Source organism: Pristis pectinata, chromosome 6 (assembly GCF_009764475.1).
Source record: "Pristis pectinata isolate sPriPec2 chromosome 6, sPriPec2.1.pri, whole genome shotgun sequence".
Taxonomy (NCBI): Eukaryota; Metazoa; Chordata; class Chondrichthyes; order Rhinopristiformes; family Pristidae; genus Pristis; species Pristis pectinata.
In genome coordinates, this window is record NC_067410.1 from 8,075,538 (window position 1) to 8,095,153 (window position 19,616).

Genomic DNA, 19,616 nt, shown 5'->3' on the forward strand with positions numbered 1-19,616 from the left:
ATCATGGAATGGGACTTGAATCAGTAGCATTTGACCAAGCAGCCCTGTGCGAATGGAGGGCTATGTGGGAGGGAGGGGTTAGATCTTAGAGCAGGATAAAATGTCAGCACAACATTGTGGGCTGAAGGGCCTGTACTGTTCTATGTTCTAAAAGTGGCATCTGAAATGGAAGTGTGATCAGGACACAATCCATGCCTATGGAAGTATGTTAGAGGCATTATTTTAGAAGCTTTTGTGGAAACTGAGTAAAATGCAACATTCCATTATGATAGTCAGACTGAGATGAATGGCTTTGTGTGAAATATTGGACTACTATGCAGAATTGCTGGCACCGCACCTCAGGAAGGATGTCAACACTTTGGATGGGGTACAGAGGAGGTTTAGCAATATGATACCAGGCATGAGGGACTTCAGTTATGTGAAGGGATTGGGGAAGCTGAGATTGTTTTCCTTTAGAGCAAAAGTTAACAGCAGATCCAAAAGAGGTGTTCAACATTTTTTCTGGATTACAATAGAGAAAGCAGGGAGAACTTATTTACTCTGGCGAGTGTGTTGGTAATCAGGATGATAGATTTAAAATAATGAGCAAACAAAGTGAAAGATGAATGAAGAGATTATTTCATGCAGAGCGGTGCTAAAATCCACAGTGCACAGTCTGAAATCTGACTCCAAAGGAACTATTTTAAAAAATGGAGACCCAAGAGGTTGGAATCTGGAGCAAAAAAAAAACTGCTGGAGGAACTCAGCAGGTCCAGCAGCATCTGTGGAGGCAGAGGGATGGTCGATGTTTCGGTCGAGATACTTTGCCTCCACAGATGCTGCCGGACCTGCTGAGTTCCTCCAGCAGTTTGTTCCTTCAACTATTAAAAGATAATTGGAAAGGTACTTGAAGAGAACTGATTTGCAGGGTAGTGGGGAGGAAAAACAGGGGTGGAACTAAATGGGACATCACCAAGAAAAGCAGACTTGCAAGGGGTTGAATGAACCTCCATTTACGCTGTGAAGATCTATGATTTCAAGAATAGAAAGTGAAGCAAATTTCATTGGAACCTCCATGAAGGCCTCTCAATTGTCTGCCATCACTCTGAAGAAAATCCTGGACAGGTGGATGAAAGGAAATAAGATATCTTTATTAGTCATTATTTTATCTTTATTAGTCATTTGTATTTATTAATTGTGGCATCCCCTCCCAAAAAGTCCTGTTTTTCATTGTGACATTAATGGCATCCCTTGTATGTCAAAGACCTTGGTGTGAAGTTGCTTGAAGTAGCAGAAGCCATACAGAATTCTGCCCTTTCAGCTGAAGATTAAAATAAACCTTTTGGAGTTATGGTTGAGTGGTGTCGTAACAACAACTTTGTGCTCAATGTCAGCAAGACCAAGGAACTGACTGAACTTTAGGAAGGGGAAGTCAGGTGAACACACCAGTCCTCACTGAAGGGTCGGCAGTGGAAAGGGTGAGCAGCTCCAAGTTCCTGGGTGTCAACATCTCGAAGGATCTATCCTGGACTCAGCACATAGATGCAATCACAAAGAAGGCACACCAGCGGTTCTACTTTGTTAGGAGTTTGAGGAGATTTGCTATGTCACCAAAGACTCCTACAAATTTCTATGGGTGTACAGTGGAGAGCATTCTGACTGGTTGCATCACAGCCTGGGATGGAAACTCCAATGCACAGGAATGCAAGAGGCTACAGAGAGTGGTGGACTCAGCCAGTTCTATCTCCCCACTGTCAAGGACATCTATGTCTCAGCAAGGCGACATTCATCATTAAGGAGCCCACCATCTGGGCTGTGCCCTCTTCTCGATGCTGCCATCAGGCAGGAGGTACAGGAGCCTGAAGACCCACACCTCAAGGTTCAACAATAGCTTCCCCACTGCCATCAGGTTCTTGAACAGACCTGAAAAACCCCAAAACTACCTTGGACTATATTTCGTTCTTATCTCAACTTACACTAATGTCCTTGTGTTTATGTTAGTTTATTTTGTTACGCAAGTTATGTATAATTTATTGTTAATTTAAGTCCATGTTAATTGATGTGTGCCATGTCTGTAATGTACTGTGCTGCTGCTGCAAAAAGAACTTGTATGGCATTTATACCCTGGGTATGTCTGCCCACGACAATAAACAGTAAACTTAAACTGAAAACTTGATTGTGCGTAAATAACCCTGCAGTCTGTATTAAGCACAATTGGAGGAGGTAAGGACTCGATTCTTCAATTGATTAACTTCCTCTGCAATACACAGAAACGTGGCCTGTAATGCAAATAAATACATTTGTGAATTACAAGTAGATGTCGTCAACAAACCACATCTTTTCCCCATGATCTGATGTATTAGGATACATTTTTTGCATAGTTTTAAATTAACTTCCTTTCTACTTGACTCAACTAGGCTGTTCTATCCACCTTTGCAATAGCTCTACAGATGATGCCTGACCTGCTGAGTTGCTCCAGCTTTTTTTGCTCAACCATTTAACATCAACTGTTATTCAATGAAAAGTGACAGTGAGTTATAAGTGAACGAAAACTTGGTTACAGAACAGATAGGACCATCTCCGAGGAGAGAGAAGTGGAGAGATTTAGGAAGGGAATTCCAAATCTTTGGGATGGGACACTAGAAAGCACAGAGGTTATTATGGAGAGGCAGACTAGACATGCACATATTGTTTCAGCCTGACTTGTTCTGATGTTGTGCTTACTGAAAGAACACATTCCAAATTCACTCCCTGGTTGAGAAAGAATTGAAAGCCCCCTAGATTATCTTGGCATCTCCAAGAACTAAGGATTCAAATTCTGGAAATGGCTGCAAGCAACAATCGGCAGAAAATAAAAATCACAAAGGAAAAATGAATTTTTGTTTAGCTGTTAGTACAGTGATGATAGAGAAAAGAGGCGCTGTAATTGGGTCTGGCAGTTTGAGAATCCTCCAAAAATATGTCAGACCAGAAGTTGTTAAACTAAGAGTAATTCAAGTTGAAACTGTAGACAAAAGCACATATCCCTAGAAACCACGCCACTGCACAGTATTAAATAATGTTTTTGGGAAGTGAAATTTCATTTTTTAATGCTATTTTGTTCCAGGCACATTTCTTGAGTTTTCATTTGCTTTACACTATTGGAAGTAAAGAGCAGAGGAGAAATCTGCACCAGTCTTATCCTTAAATGTTGTCGTGGTCTCTGCTCCAAGCATTATCTCTGGCCGTGACTTTGTCAACTACCCGAGTAAAAATGATTTTCCTGTTACTGTCACAGAGAGTGGGAGGTGCCTGGAACGTGCTGCCAGGGGTGGCGGTGGAAGAAGACATGATGGCAGGCACATGAACATGCAGGGAGTGGAGGGATAGGGATTATGCGCAGGTTTAGTTTAGTTGGGCATCGTGGTCGGCACAGACACTGTGGGCCGAAGGGCCTGTTCCTGTGCTGTACTGTAATGTGCTCCTAAATCTCTCATTTAATTTCATATTCATGCCTTTTTGCTTCAGCTTCTCAGCTACTTCTATCTTTTCCTATTCTTTTACCACTTTCTGCATCTACTTCAAATGTAAGTTTCAATGTGCCGTCCTCACGTATAAGTTCCCTAACTGCTTTCTTGTGAATCCAACTCTCTACTTATGCAATGAACTTCCTCTTCTATCAGCTAAAAGCTGTACATAGGCTCACTGAAGTTTTACAGGAATTCACTACCTTCCCTTTATATAACTCCTGCCATGAAAACCAGTGTTGTTACTTTTTATAATGCTGTTGACCACTTGAACTGTTCCCTTTTGGTATGTCACCGAAGACTCTTGTAAATTGCTACAGATGAATGGTGCAGAGCATTCTGACTGGTTGCATCACCGCCTGGTATGGAGGCTCCAATGTGCAGCATCGAAAGAGGCTGCAGAGCGTTGGAGACTCAGCCAGCTCTATCACGGGCACAACCCTCCCCGCCATCGAGGACATCTTCAAGAGGCGATGATGCCTCAAGAAGGCGGTATCTATCATTAAGGACCCTCACCACCTAGGACATGCCCTCTTCACGTTACTACCATCGGGGAGGAGGTACAGGAGCCTGAAGACCCACACTCAACGATTCAGGAACTGCTTCGTTCCCTCAGCCGTCAGATTGCTGAACGGTCCATGAACACTACCTCGTTATTCCTCTTTTGCACTATTTATTTAATTTTGTAACATATAGTAATTTTTATGCCTTTATGTCTTGCACTGTACTGCTGCCACAAAACAACAAATTTCACAACTTATATCAGTAGAATAAATCTGATTCTGATTTCATTGCCTTGAAAACACGATTCCATACAGCTCTCTGTTCATGTATAATTCTTTTTGTAAACAACATACCATCCTATTCCTTAATTATTCACTTTCTCCTCAAAGTCAGGTGATTTTAAAACCTAAACTTAGCTCTCCATATACCTGTTCATCTGTGTGATTCATTTTGACTTTCCTAGTGGTTGGTTATTCAGTGCATTTTAAACAGGTTAATTAAAATAAAACCTGATGCTTACTTTCCATAGAGGTCCTGGTGGGTAGCTTGATAGCTGAGCTGCAGCCTGGGACATTCCTGAAGCCAACTTTCTATCATCACTGGATGTCTGGGATCTACCTCGAGGAAGATCTTCCTAGAGTAAGGAAGCAGCTTGTTGTGAGCTCAACAGAAATGCAGCACCAGAGAAAGAAATAAAATAATTTATTTTGTATTTCCACATCCTCAGGGCAAACTAAAAAATAATGAGGTACGGCAACTGCTCTGCCTGTGATCGCGAGAAACTGCAGAGACTTGTGGACACAGCTCAGCACATCATGGAAACCAGCCTCCCCTCCATGGACTCTTTGTCTATACTTCTCACTGCCTCGGTAAAGCAGCCAACATAATCAAAGACCCCACCCACCCCGGACATTTTCTCTTCACCCCCTTCCCATTGGGCAGAAGATACCAAAACCTGAAAGCACGTACCACCAAGCTCAAGGACAGCTTCTATCCCGCTGTTATAAGACTACTGAATGATAAGATGGACTCTTGACCTCAAAATCTACCTTCTTATGACTTTGCATCTTATCGTCTACCTGCACTGCACTTTCTCTGTAGCTGTTACACTTTATTCTGCATTCTGTTATTGTTTTCTCTTGTACTACCTCAATACACTGTGTATGAATTGATCTGTACGATCGGTATGCAAGACAAGTTTTTCACTGTACCTCGGTACAAGTGACAATAATAAACCAATTCCAATTCCAATTCCAGGTATTTTAAAATAAAGCCATTGCAGACACAGCAGTCAATGCCTATGTAGGAAAATCTTACTAGCAGCAATGAGCTAATGACCAGAACATGTGGTTTTCACCAGCTCATAAGTCATAAAGCACAGAAACAGGCCCTTCAGAGTGTTTTGGTGATGCCGAAGGGAATCAGTCACTCAAGCGTTAACAGTTTAACTGATGTCAAGCTTGGAAGACCATAGTGATTACCTGGACCTTTATGTAACCAATCTTAAAGCTAATCAAACTGCTACTGAAGCACTTCTTTCTTAAAATAGACGACTAATCAGCCAAGTGGATGGGGCTCTCTTTACTGAGGTCTTGGATTGGTTGAAAATCTGAGGAGAGACCAATAGGGCTATGTAAGGATAGCATTTAATTGGCACATTCTTTTAAATTACAATTACGTCTACTGGAACTGTCTTGCTGTTGAATAACATTCACAAGAGGAGTGTGTGTGCGTACGTGCGTGCATGTGTGCGTGTGCATGCGCTGCCAAAATCTTTTTCTTTTAGAACATAGAAAAACTACAGCGCAATTCAGGCCCTTCGGCCCACAAAGCTGTGCCGAACCTGTCCCTACCCTAGAAATTACTAGGCTTACCCACAGCGCTCTATTTTACTCAGCTCCATGTACCTATCTAACAGTCTCTTGAAAGACCCTATCGTATCAGCCTCCACCACTGCTTCTGGCAGCCCGTTCCACGCACTCACCACTCTCTGAGTAAAAAACTTACCTCTGACATCTCCTCTATATCTATTCCCCAGCACCTTAAACCTATGTCCTCTTGTGGCCACCAATTCAGCCCTGGGGAAAAGCCTCTGACTATCTACCCTATCAATACCTCTCATCATCTTATACACCTCAATCAGGTCCCCCCTCATCCCCCGTCTCTCCAACGAGAAAAGGCCGAGTTCCCTCAACCTGCTTTCATAAGGCATGCTCCGCATCCCAGGCAGCATCCTTGTAAATCCTTGTAAAACATCCTTGTATTCAGTGAGCAGCTATGATCTGGAATAAGAAAATACTGGAACAGGTCAACAGGTCAAGGGCAATCCATGTAAAATGAGAAAGGATTCACGTTTCAGAAATGGAATCCTGGTGATCAAAAAAACCCACAGATGCTGGAAAATATAAAATAAAAACAGAAAGCGCTGCCGACCACTCAGCAGGTCAGGCGGTATCTGTAGAAAGGGAATCAGAATAAATGTTTCCGGTCGAAGGCCCTCCAACAGAACTGAAAACGAAGGATCTTTGATGTGAAACATCACTTTTGTTTCTCTTTCCACAGTCCTACTATTTCCAGAATTTTCTAAAACGTGATCATTTCCAAGTCAGAAAATTTGATGGGGCACATCATGTGTCTGGTGCTGTAATTTTCGGGGAAAGCCTCCTCCTGGAACATTGAGGGAAAGTAGACCATGGTGGACCTGAAGCCACCATTGCTGGTTACTCGAAATATAACATGCTTTCAGACAGTTGGATCAGATTGCAATCCCAGTAAGGAAAGTCCCTTCGCTAATCTCCTGCCCTCCACCTGCCCCTCCCCACTTCCCAATGGTCCCAACATCGCCTCGCACTAATCAAAGCCCCTGACACCCACCTCCGATCTTCCCTTCAACCCACTACCCAGACTGCCCCTGCTCAACCTTTTGACTGCACTGGCTCCTACACCTGTCCTCTCCCTGAGCTTTGAGTCAGATGGTTCCAAGAACTGATTCGCTCCAACTCACTGATGGAATCCGTGACCTCTTCCACGATACAATACCTTCCTTCACATATCCCAAAGGAAAGAATGTAAAGCCCATTCAATAGCTGCGAGCGAAAAATCAAAATCATTACTTGTTTGCCTCAGTTACTGGGTGCATCTATAAGATACTGCACGATTTTTAGACCTATGTGTCGTAACCCAGGATGCATTTTCCCAAGAGGATGGTGGAACCAATTTTAAATGTTAACTTTTGCAGGGCCACAGAGAAAGGGAAGCCTGTGAAAAGCTGGAGGAACTCAACGGGTCAGGCATCATCTATGGGGGGAAATGACGCTATTCCCACTCTCCCCTCCCACATCTGCCTATCAACCCCCTCCCTGCCCCACCTGGATTCAGCCATTGACTGCCAGCTCTTGCTTCACCCCTCTACTACATCTTTTCATACTGGCTATCTCCTCCCTATCTTTCAGTCCAGAAGAAGGGTCTCAACCCAAAACATCGACTGTCCACTTCCCTCTGCAGATGCTGCCTGACCCACTGATGGAAAAGATCCTCCATTTTTTCGTGTGTTGCTCCAGATTCCAGCACCTACAGTTTCTTGTGTCTCCATGTAGAAAGAGTAGGCTGACCAGAACTGATTAGAAGGCTCTTTCTAAATGCTTCCAGATTCCAGATTCTAGCATCTGCAGAATTTTTTCTGTCTCCATTTTGCTGCTCCATTGTGAAGTCTCTTCCAGGGATGCCTGCCCTCTCTTTTCTCCTCTCTTCAAAGGGAGTTCTGTGGAGTCCTGATGAAGGGTCTCGGCACAAAACGTCGACTGTTTATTTCCTTCCATGGATGCTGCCTGACCTGCTGAGTTCCTCCAGCACTTCTTGTGCATTGCTCCAGATTCCAGCATCTGCAGAACTGTTTGTGTCGTCTGAAAGCTAGCACAGGCTCGATGAATTGAATGGCCTTCTTCTGCTGTGTGATTTCAGAGATAAGTTGATTTGGGTTTTACTTCTCCAAATCTGTTGTGTTACATTTGTTGTACTGATCTTCCGGCTGTTTAGCAATAGGAAAAGTTCCTTGGCAACTACATCAACAAATAATAACATAGTGATGTTTAACTCTCAGTGTTGGGGAAGTCATCACAGATTGTTCCCAGAGTTTTAAGAGGGTGAGTGTATTCGTGAGAACAAACAGTAGAGATAACTTCCTAAAGGGACATAGCTTAGCAGTTAAAGAAAGCAATTTAAATTAAATTCTACTTGAAGCACAACTTTAAAATGTTTTGTGAAAGTCAAAACAACTGCAGATGCAGAACTGACAAAGGGTTTTGAACCCGGAACATTAACTCTGTTCCTTTTTCCACAGAAGCTTTCTGACCTGCTGAGTGTTTCCAGCATTTTCTGTTTTTTTATTAAAGTATTTTGTGTTTCTTCATTCTCATATGTGGAGATCATTGGCATAGCCATCATCTATTGTCTATCTCTAACTACCCCTGGAAAAAGGAGGCAGTCCGTCTACACTTCCCACTGCCTCGGGAAAGCAGCCAACATAATCAATGACCCGTCCCATCCCAATCATTCTCTCTCCCCCTCTCTACCATTGGGCAATAGATATAAAAGCTTGAGAGCATGTAGCACAGGACTCAAGGACAGCTTCTATCCCACTATTATCAGACTCTTGAACGGACCTCTCACACGCTGAAAAATGAATTCTTCAGCTCCCAATCTACCTGGTTACGGCCCTTGCACTTTAGTTGTCTGTCTGCATTGCGCTTTCTCTGTAACTATAACACTATATTCTGCATTCTGTTTTCTTTTCATTACCTTGATGTAATTATGTATGGTATGATCTGTCTGAATGACATGCAGATGAAAGCTTTTCACAGTATCGAGGTACATATGACAATAGTAAACCAATACCAATAGTTAACCATTTGGTTGGTATGCAATGATTGGTGGGTCCAGGTCAGAACAGGTAACGATAGAAATTTCCTTCCATGAAAAGTATTAGTGAACCAGTTGGTTTTTTACGGCAATCTGGTAGTTTCAATGGTCAGCCTTGACTGTTTCTTAAATTTTGGATTTATTTCATTGCTTGAATTTAAACTCCACAGTTACTATTATGGGAATTGAACTCATGTCTCTGGCCAGGTCTTTCATTACTATTGCAGCAACTTAGCCACTATGATACAATGCACTTTATGTATTTAAACAGATTTTAAATTAGGACTCTCTGATCTACATGCTGTTCCCAAACACACACAGAGACCGACATCAGCTGCTGCTGGAAGATCATCATGCTCTTCGGTCTGTCCGAAACTTGTTGGTTTTCCAGCGCAGCGAGATGTCTGTAAGGGAATACTGCTGACTGGCACATTCCAAGGTGCAGGAATACGTGCTGAGGGATGCATGGATGTTTGGTGCAGTCAATGCAAATGCTATGTGGGGAAGGACCACAGTTTAGGCTCCATCCGCAACTGGACATTGAAGGGCTGAGTCTGGTGGGAAAGCCTCTCAAACAACGGAAGAGTGTATCGCCCCAGGGGGCCACATGAGTGGCAATGGTGTGATGTAAGAAAAATATGTCAACACTACTGATCAAATGACATGAAGAATGTAAAGAGCTTTGCACTGTGTTTATTTTTTTGTATCCTTTATATTTTAAATAAAGTTTATTTTTGAAAGTAAAAAAATTAAATAGATTTTAAATATAATTTTGGATCAGGACAGGGAGGACAAATATATTTCTGCTGCCTTTGCTAAATATCCAGTGATGGAATCACGGTACACTTTAAGATGCTGACAATTTCACCAAAACTTGCTTGGGGCAGTGAAATGATCAGTATGGCAGTTAGCCAATGTGATGGCCAGAAGCGCTGGAATATTCCCACCCTTTCCCTAAATCCCTCCAGTTCTCATATTATCTCGCAACACCAAAGGAGGCTGTTGAGCCCATCGAATTAGATCGCATGGGATCCAGGGAGAGCTGGCTAATTGGATACAGAATTGGCTTGATGGTAGGAAGGAGAGGTTGATGGTGGAAGGTTGTTTTTCGGACTGGACGCCCGTGATTAGTGGTGTTCCCTAGGGCTCAGTGCTAGGCCCTATTTGTCATTTATATCAATGATTTGGATGAGAATGTACAAGGTATGGTTAATAAGTTTGCAGATGACACAAAAATAGGTGGTTTCGTTGACAGTGAAGATGATTATCAGGGTTTACAGAGGGATCTTGATCAGCTGGGTAAGTGGGCCAAGGAATGGCAAATGGAGTTTAATTTAGTTAAGTGCAAGATGTTGCATTTTAGAAAGACAAATGACGTTGGTGAGACTGGATTTGGAATATTGTGTTCAGTTTTGGTCACTCTGCTATAGGAAAGATGCCACTAAGCTGGAAAGGGTGCAGAGGAGATTTACAAGGATGTTGCCAGGACTCAAGGGACTGAGTTAAGGAGAGAGGTTGAGCAGGTTGGAACTTTTTCATTGGAGCACGGGAGAATGAGGGATGATCTTACAGAAATGTATAAAATTGTGAGGGGCATAGATAGTGTGAATGTGCACAGTCTTTATCCCAGGGAGGGAATCAAGAACTAGAGGGCAAAGGTTTAAGCTGAGATGGGAGAGATTTAATAGGAACCTGAGGGGCAACTTTTTCACCCAGAGGGTGGTCAGTATATGGAATGAGCTGCCAGAGGAAGAGGTTGAGGCAGGTACATTAACAACATTTAAAAGGTACTTGGACAGGTAAATGGACAGGAAAGGTTTAGACGGATATGGCCAAACAAGGGCAAATGAGACTAACTGAGATGGGAATCTTGGTCAGCATGGACCAGTTGGGCCAAAAGGCCTGTTTCCGTGCTGTACAACTCTATGTGTTTATTCTAGCTCTCAGAGTAAACCCATCAATCCCATTCCCTCATTTATTTCTCTGTAACCTATTCTCCTTCAAATGCCCATCAACTTCACACTGATTCTCCTACCATCCAATTACAAGAGGGGGCATTTCAAGGGGGCCAATTAACCTGCCAACCTACATGTCTTTGGGATGCAGGAGGAAACTGGAGCACCTGGGGGAAACCGATAGGGTCACAGGGAGAACGTGCAAACTCCACACAGACAGCACCGGAGGTCAGAATCAAACCTGGGTTGCTGGAGCTGTGAGGCAGTAGCACTACCTGTTGCCTCACCTTCCCTCTGCATTCTCTCTCTCTCTCTTTTTCTCTCCTCCTTTAAGGTTCCAAAGACCATGATTTTGCTCATCTTTGATCTCAGGATCAAGTTTTGTTTGATGAGGCTCCAGTGAAACATTTTACTGTTGTAAGTATTGCCGAACCATGTATTTCTGTTATTAATTTCTCTTAGCTTTAGCTTCATTAAAATTGGCCTTGAGCCTCACCAACCATCTCAAATCTGACAGGACCTGTCTACATGCAATGGGTTCAGCTTGGGTCATGTGTATACAGTCATAGAGTGGTATTGCACAGGAACAGGCCCTTCGGCCCATCACATCCACGCCAACCTTGTTGCCCATTTACACTAATCCCATTTGCCCAAATTAGGTCCAGTTCCTTGCCTACTTAAGTGCCTGTCCAAATGCCTCTAAAATGCAGCGATGCATCTGACTCCACCTCCGCCTCTGGCAGCACGCTCCAGTCTCAACCACTCTCTGTGTGTAAAAAAAACATTCTCCTCAAATCCCTTTAATACTCTTTCCTCTCACCTTAAACCCACGCCCTCTTGCTCTTGATACCCCTACAATGGGAGAAAAAGAATTTGATTATCTGCACTATCTATAATTTTATACACCTCTATCAGGTCATCCCTCAGCCTCCTTCACACCAGGGAAAACAAGCCCAGCCTGTCCAAGCTCACCCCACAGCTAGTCTTTCGATCCAGGCAATATCCTGGTGAATCTCCTCTGCTCTCTCTCCGGTGCACTCACACCCTTCCTATAGTGTGGTGACCAGAAGTGTACACAGTACACCAAGTGCACTCTAACCAGTGTTTTGTAAAGCTGCGACATCATCCCAACTTTTATACTCTATGTCTTGACCTATGAAGGCCAGCAGGGCATTTATCTTCTTCGCCACCCTATCTACCTCTATTGCCACTTTCAGGGAACTATGGATTTGAATCCCTCTGTTGATCAACATTCCTTAGCATCCTACCACTCACTACATATGTCCCAATCCATTCGACTTCCCAAAAGGCATCACCTTGCACCTGTTGGGAAAAAAATTCCATCTCTCAAAGTTACACCCAACTTTCCCTCTGACTTGTATCCTGCTGTAGCCTTAGATAACCTTCCTCACGATCCACAACACCACCAACTTTCGCATCATCCACAAGCTTGTTAGTCATTCACATCCAAGTTGTTGCTATAGATAACAAACATCAAAGGCCCCAGCACCCAGAACACCACTGGTCACAGACTTCCAATCAGAAAAGCATCCTTCCACCACTACCGTCTGCCTCCTATCACCAAGCCAATTTTGTGTTCAATTAGCCAGGTTACCCTGGGTGTCATGGGTCTTAACCTTCTGGACCAACCTACCATGTGGGACTTATCATATGCCCCTAGAGACAATATCTACCGCCCTGCTTTCATTAATTTTCTTACTTACCTCCTCAAAAAAAGTCAATCAAATTAGATTATTCTGCTAAAACATTCAGATTCAGGCCAGTTTAAGCCAGGATGTGTCAACCCTGCCCACTCAGTTTCCTTATTAAAATCATGATGATTTGCTTCAAATTGCCATATGTAAATAGCACTTTAGGAGTTGTCATATTTACAGTGATGATCTGGTCAGACCTGAAAAATATTTTTAAGTAGCTGGGTTTGATTATAGTCAGGTCGGGTTTTAATTTTATACTTCTGCAGTGGCTTTCTTTGCCAGCAGTGAAGTCCTTGTGACCCACCCAATGGACCGCATTGATTGAACCATCCAACTGCGAGCGAATGATAAAGCTTTCGAGAAATTCTCTTTGGTAAGTTGTACTTCATGCAGCTGAGGCACTTGGACTGGATTCAATGTATCCTGATCCAAAAAAGAAATATTTGCACATCATTTCAGCTATTTTGAGAATATTGTTATTTCTAATTAGTTGGATATTCAGTATGATAAAAATCAGTACATCTTGCACCATATCAAACATTTTAATATAAATATTTAATGATGATTAGTATTCAGAAGTGACACTTGACTTGAAACATCAATTCTGATTTCCTGGTAAAAAATGGGCCGCTAAAAGTGACTGTTCTTGAGAATTAAGAATGTGAATTCCCAGTTGGAGAGGGGTAGTGGTGATTTCTATTTATTTAATCAGAGTACTAAATGTTCTGTTCTTCCCTTAAACACCATTCTTCTAACGTGTAGTGTACTTATATCAGCAAAAAAAACAAAAGTTTATTCCCGGTGCCAATAAAACAGCATCAGCCAGATTCTACAGCATACCTACAGGGGTGGTGATGAGAGAGCGGAATACCAAGTGTGAAAGAGGATGATAAGGTTCCACACTTGTCATGCACTCCAAAGCAACCCACTTTGAAATAACACATAGACTGAAATGATGTGATTGCACTGAGTGCTGACCTTTATTATCTCACATCCCTTAGAAGGGGAAAACCCAACTGTGGGAGTGCATGCAAAATTTCCAACAAAAAAAAAAGCTGATCTTAGAATTGCTTTTACGCTCAAACTGCAAAAGTTGATGAAACCCACAACTGATGGGCCTGGGGGATTATTTCTGGATGAAATGGCATCATTGGGAAAATGGACGGGACACTGCATAGCTCATGGTATTGTACTATTACTGATGTATACTGGTATTGGTTTATCATTGTCACAGGTACTGAGATACAGTGAAAAGATTTTGTTTTGCATGTCATCCATACAGATCATACTACACATAATTACACTGAGGTAGTTAAAAAAAACAGAATGCAGAATATGGTGTTGCAGTTACAGAGAAAGTGCAGCGCAGGCGGACAAATATTGGAACTCTAAGGTGCAGCAATGACGTCACTGAACAACCCAAGTACAACCAGAAGTGAAGAGAATCACAGGGAAGTTACAACACATGGGGGTGGGCGGGGGGGGGGGGGGGTGGTGGGAGACACTTGGCCCATTGTGTGTGTGTTGTTGAAAAGAACGCCCGTGCCGATTCCCCAACAAGCATCAGGTCCACAGCCCCAGAGGGTATAGCTCTGCAAGTACTCTTTTAAAGGTGATGAGGATTTGTGCATCCAGTGCCCCTTCAGGCAGAGAAACCACCATTTGACTGAAAACCTTCCCCTCGCCTCCCCTCTAATCCTTCTACCAATGAGTTTAAGACTATGCCTCCTTGTTTTTGATTCCTCTCTGCTGAAGGTAATCAGTCCTTCCTCCTTTAACTAGGACACTCATTATCTTATGCATTTTCTGCTGTTCAAGCCTCCAGCTGGTAATTAGTAATTGGTTTATTATTGTCACATTGTACCGAGATACAGAGAAAAGCTTTTGCTTGCATGCCACAGACAGATCATAAGTACATCGAGGTAGTATAAAAGGAAAAAAAAATGCAGAATTTACAGTTACAGAGAAAGTGCAGTGCAGGTAGACAAATAAAGTGCAGATGAGGTAGATTGGGACATCAAGACCTCAGCTTCGACGTATAAGAACATATAATTTTATGTCTTTGCACTGCTCTGCTGCCACAAAACAACAAATTTCACCTCATATAAGTCAGTGATAATAAATCTGATCCTAATAAGAAGTCTGTTCAGGAGTCTGATAACAGCAGGATAGAAGCTGTCCTTGTGCCTGGTGGTACGTGCTTTCAGGCTTTTGTACCTTCTGCCTGACGGGAGAGGAGAGAAGAGAGAATATCTGGGGTGGGTGGGGGTCTTTGATTATGTTGGCTGCTTTACCAAGAAGAGCTGTTTGGCTCTTCTGATTACAGCCTTGGTGGAAATCAGAAAAAACTGTAGATGCTGGAAATTTTATATAAAAACAGTAAACGCTGGAAACACTCAGCAGGTCAGGCAGCACCTGAGTGTTTACATCATTTTCTGTTTTCACTACAGCTCTGGCGGGTGTCCTCTCTCTGTTGACACACAAGATATGCCCCTAGACTCTATCTCATTCAACAGGACTTCAATGCTGTCTGAATAGTGGAGCTTGCTCCCTCTCCCCTACAGTGTGCATTGTTGTTTCGTAGCTGCCATGGACTTTAAGGGCTGATGCCCTTCTGTGACTGATACACAGCCACGTGTCAGCATCTGAGCTAGGTTGTGTGTGGTCACATTGAGAAACATGCAGGTCCCAGTTTAGCATGATTCTTGGTGTGAACCACCCTAACACTGTTTCAAATGTCCTTTTGTCCAGTTTCACCATTCTTTGCAGGGGTCCTGTCTTGTTGCCATTAGGAAATGCAGCAATGATTCGGCACAATAATAAATGATGACATACAATTTCTACCTTGCCCAAGTCTAAAATCAAAGCAGTCAAATCCCTCCTTTATGTGAATTTTTACAAAAAGATGTAGATATTTGTAAAGAACTACTTTCTACTCAGTTTTACTATCCTCTTGAATTAGCAAAGGGACATACACCAACCTAATTCTTATGTCCATTTGTAAATGCTGTTAATATAGAACAGCATGGCACAAGAACAGGCTCTTCGGCCCACGATGTCGTGCCGAGCTAATTAAGCTAATGACACCGAATCCCTTCTGCCTGCACATGGTCCATATCCTTCCATCCCTGCATATTCATGTGCCTCTCTAAGAGCCTTTTAAATGCCTTGATCGTATTTGCCTCCACCACCACTCCTGGCAGCACATTCCAGGCACCCACCACTCTCTGTGTTAAAAACTTGCCCCGCACATCTCCTTTGAACTTTCCCTCTTTCAACAAAAATGCACTCTCCATACTGAAGGCTTCTTTTAACTTTGTTTAATGAGGGACTCATTCCCCTAACACTTTTGACAATACTTTATATCATCAATTCAAGAATACGTTTGAATTATCAATTGGGTCTGAAGCCTTTATATGAGATGGGGAAGGAAGAAAAATGCTTGTAATAAACTAAAGACAATAAACATTATGCTGGAGGAACTCAGCAGGTCAGGCAGCATCTGTGGAAGGAAATGGCTGAGTCTAGATGAAGGATCTTGACTGTCCATTTCCCTCCACAAATGCTGCCTGATCCACTGAGCTTCTCCAGCATTTTGTGTGTTGCTCCAGATTCCAGCACCTGCAATCTCTCTTGTGTCTCTAATAAACTAAAGGCAGACTGGCCTTAAGGGGATAAACAGAGAGAATGGCCCAAACAGGACCCCTCAGTTGCCTCTACTTCCTCAGGAGGATAAAGAAATTCGGTATGTCCCCTTTGACACTCACCAACTTTTATCGATGCACCATAGAAAGCATCCTACCTGGATGCATCATGGCTAGGTATGGCAACTACTCTGCCCAGGACCACAAGAAACTGCAGAGAGTTGTGGACACAGCCCAGTGCACCATCCTTGGACTCTTGTCTTTACCTCTCGCTGCCTTGGCGAAGCAGCCAGCATAATCAAAGGCCCCACCCACACGGGTCATTCTCTCTTCTCTCCTCTGCCATCAGGTAGAAGATACAGGGGCCTGAGGGCACGTACCACTAGGCTTAAGGACAGCTTCTACCCCACTGTCATAAGACTATTGAATGGTTCCCTCATACAATGAGATGGACTCTGACCTCACGATCTACCTTGTTGTGACCTTGCACCTTATTGCACTGCACTTACTCTGTAGCTGTGACACTTTACTCTGTACTGTTATTGTTTTTACCTGTACTACCTCAATGCACTTTGTACTGACTCAATGTAACTGCACTGTGTAATGAATTGACCTGTACAATCGGTATGCAAGACAAGTTTTTCACTGTATCTCGGTACAAGTGACAATAATAAACCAATACCAATACCAATACCAGTTGAGATGAGAAGTAGTAATTAATCCAAAAGCAGGGACATTATTGATCACTGAATTATATCCAAAATTTCCACTGTTCAAAGTCAAATTAGGAAGTTGGGCACTAACGGTATAGTCACAACTAGAGGAGAAACAAATATAATTTGCATACACTTCACAAGTGTGGAAGATGGTAAAAAGTTTATTTTCGTAGAACTGATGTAGGATTGTGCCTGACCTTTCAGCACTTTACAGATGCAGCCTGACACGTCGAAAGTTTCCAGTATTTTTATTTTACTGTCAGAATCCCAGGTACCCGTGCAGGTGTGCTGTATCTGTCCCTGGCTAGTAGAACGTAAATAAGATGATCTGAAATCAGAAGGTGATTGAAGACTCGAATTTCGGCAGCATTTTTCAGGGTTTTAGGATGTTTCAAAATGCTTTACACTTGTAATGTAGGAGATTTGTCAGTCATTTTGCACACCACAAGCTCCCAAATAATATGATAAAGACCAGTTAATCCTTTTTAGTGATACTGATTAACGGATATATAGACCAAGACACAATTATGGTAAACAGTCTAACAACATAACAAAATAGTTGGCATTTTGGGTTGAGACCCTTCATGTGGAATGATGAGTCTAGATGAAGGGTCTCGACTTGAAATGTCGACTGTTTATTTCCCTCCACAGATGCTGCCTGACCTGCTGAGTTCCTCCAGCGTTTTGTGTGTTGCTCCAGATTCCAGCATCTGCAGAATCTCTTGTGTCAACATGACAAAATATTAAGGGTAAAGGATGGTGGAAAGTGAGATGCTATTCCTCAAGCTTGCATTGAGCCTTGTTGCAGGAGGCCAGAATGGGATTGGGATGCAGGAGCTTGAGCAACAGCACCTTATCTTCCAATGAGCATGTACACCCTTCCAGACTCAGTGCCCAATTCTACAACTTCCAATAACTCACTTTCTCCGTCTATATCAGAACTGGCCATTTTTGCTGGAAGCAATCTGTCCATGATATTGGCTCAAATTTTTTTTACCTTTCCCATTAGCACACTTTGACCTGCCATCTGCAACACATCCCACTTCTTTGCCCCCTTGTAGCTGCCCCATTAACAACCCATCCTCACTGCCACCTTGGCCGTGACCTATCACAGATAACCCCTTTCTTCTAGTCATCCCTAACCCTACTCTACATCTTAAAACTGTTCTGATGAAGTGTCTCAGACTTGAAACGTTAACCCTTTCTCTTTCCACAGATGCTGCCTGACCTGCTGAGTGTTTCCAGCATTTTCTGTTTTTATTTCAGATTTCCAGCATCTGCAGTATTTTTTTTGATTTTCACCCCAAACAATGTGTTGCAAGTTCTACAGCTGACAGAATGTAGCATTGCATAAGCTCCTTAAAGACATACCACAATACAAAATATAAGTATGCTCCTTAAAGACATACTACATCCTTGTATTGTGGTATGTCTTTAAGGAGCTTATGCCAGTTACATGGGAGTGTAATTACTGAATGACTGGACTGTAGTGGGAAGGAATGGGACTTGGAAGAGCTAATGTGCCTACAGGAGGTGGGCTCCTTGCACAAGGGGGTCATGGAGACACTCTAGTACTGTACTCAGGAGTTTCTGGGAAGGGGCTACTGCAGAGGTCTCTGTAAGGATGTCTATAGTTTATGAATGACTGCACATTGGAGAAGCTTACAATGCCCACGTCTACTCTCTGTTATCAGACTCTTGAACAGACCTCTCATTCGCTAAAAGATGAACTCTTGATCTCCCAATCTACTGCATCATGGCTCTTGCGCTTTATTTGTCTACCTGCACTGCACTTTCTCTGTAATACTATATTCTGCATTCTGTTTTCCATTTTACTACCTTGATGTACATATTGTATGGAGTGAGCTGTCTGGATGGCATGCAAACAAAGTTTTTCACTGTACCTTGGTTCATGTGACAATGATAAACCAGTTTCAAGTAGATGAGGTCTCCTCTCCTTGATCTCCCCAATGCAGCGGTGAGAGATGACAGACATCAGCAGCAGTCTGGAATGGCCCTGAAGATTGGAAACTAGAATGACCATGACCCGTATGTCCGTGAAAAAATAGGGAAAAATAGAGGTTGCACTGAAGATGTCAGGGAGAGCAGAGAATTCAGTTTAAGTAGTGTTACTTTAATTAGCTTCTGGGGGAGTGGAGATTGGAAAAAGCTGGTTGTTTTGTGTATCAATAAGAATCATCATTTATCAGACCAGTGAGGTATAAAATCTCACTACAGATGAATTTTCCATTCTACACACATTGTTGATATCATTTGGAGGACTCTCTTTCATGCTGGAAAACTAGTGTCAAGGAGAATGAAACCCCACCAAAAATGAAGAGATGAATTTCCTTACGGGACCCTAAGATACCTCAAACTGTGTGCAAAATTGCTGTACTCTGATTTAACCTAATGTTGGTCCACCAGTGCTTTTTTTTTCTCCAGAGCTATGTTAATGAGTTTCTAGCCCAGTGATCTTGCACAATTAAAACAGAGGGGAGAAAGTTATGGTAGACAGGATTGTAACTGAACTGCAGGAACTGTAGCAGCTAAACTCTCACTGCAGAAAGCACTGAGAACCTTATACAAAGAGAAGATGTTGGAAATATTCAGCAGGTGATGAAGCATCTGGGGACAGAGAAAGAGAGTTAACATAAAGTGTTAACTTTAATTAGCACAG

The 19,616-nt window shown here is 42.7% G+C and overlaps 1 protein-coding gene across 1 annotated transcript in view; it reads right to left on the minus strand.

Annotated features, from left to right (window-relative positions):
• Positions 1-1,138: 1,138 nt before the first annotated feature.
• The window catches only part of hemk1 (HemK methyltransferase family member 1), a 110,138-nt gene continuing 91,660 nt past the window's right edge, over positions 1,139-19,616 (minus strand). Inside the window, exons 9-10 of the mRNA XM_052019100.1 lie at positions 4,510-4,623; positions 1,139-2,258 (exon numbers count right to left, since the gene is read on the minus strand). The gene's annotated coding sequence lies outside the window, so the exon portion shown is untranslated. The remainder of the gene's footprint in view (positions 2,259-4,509; positions 4,624-19,616) is intronic.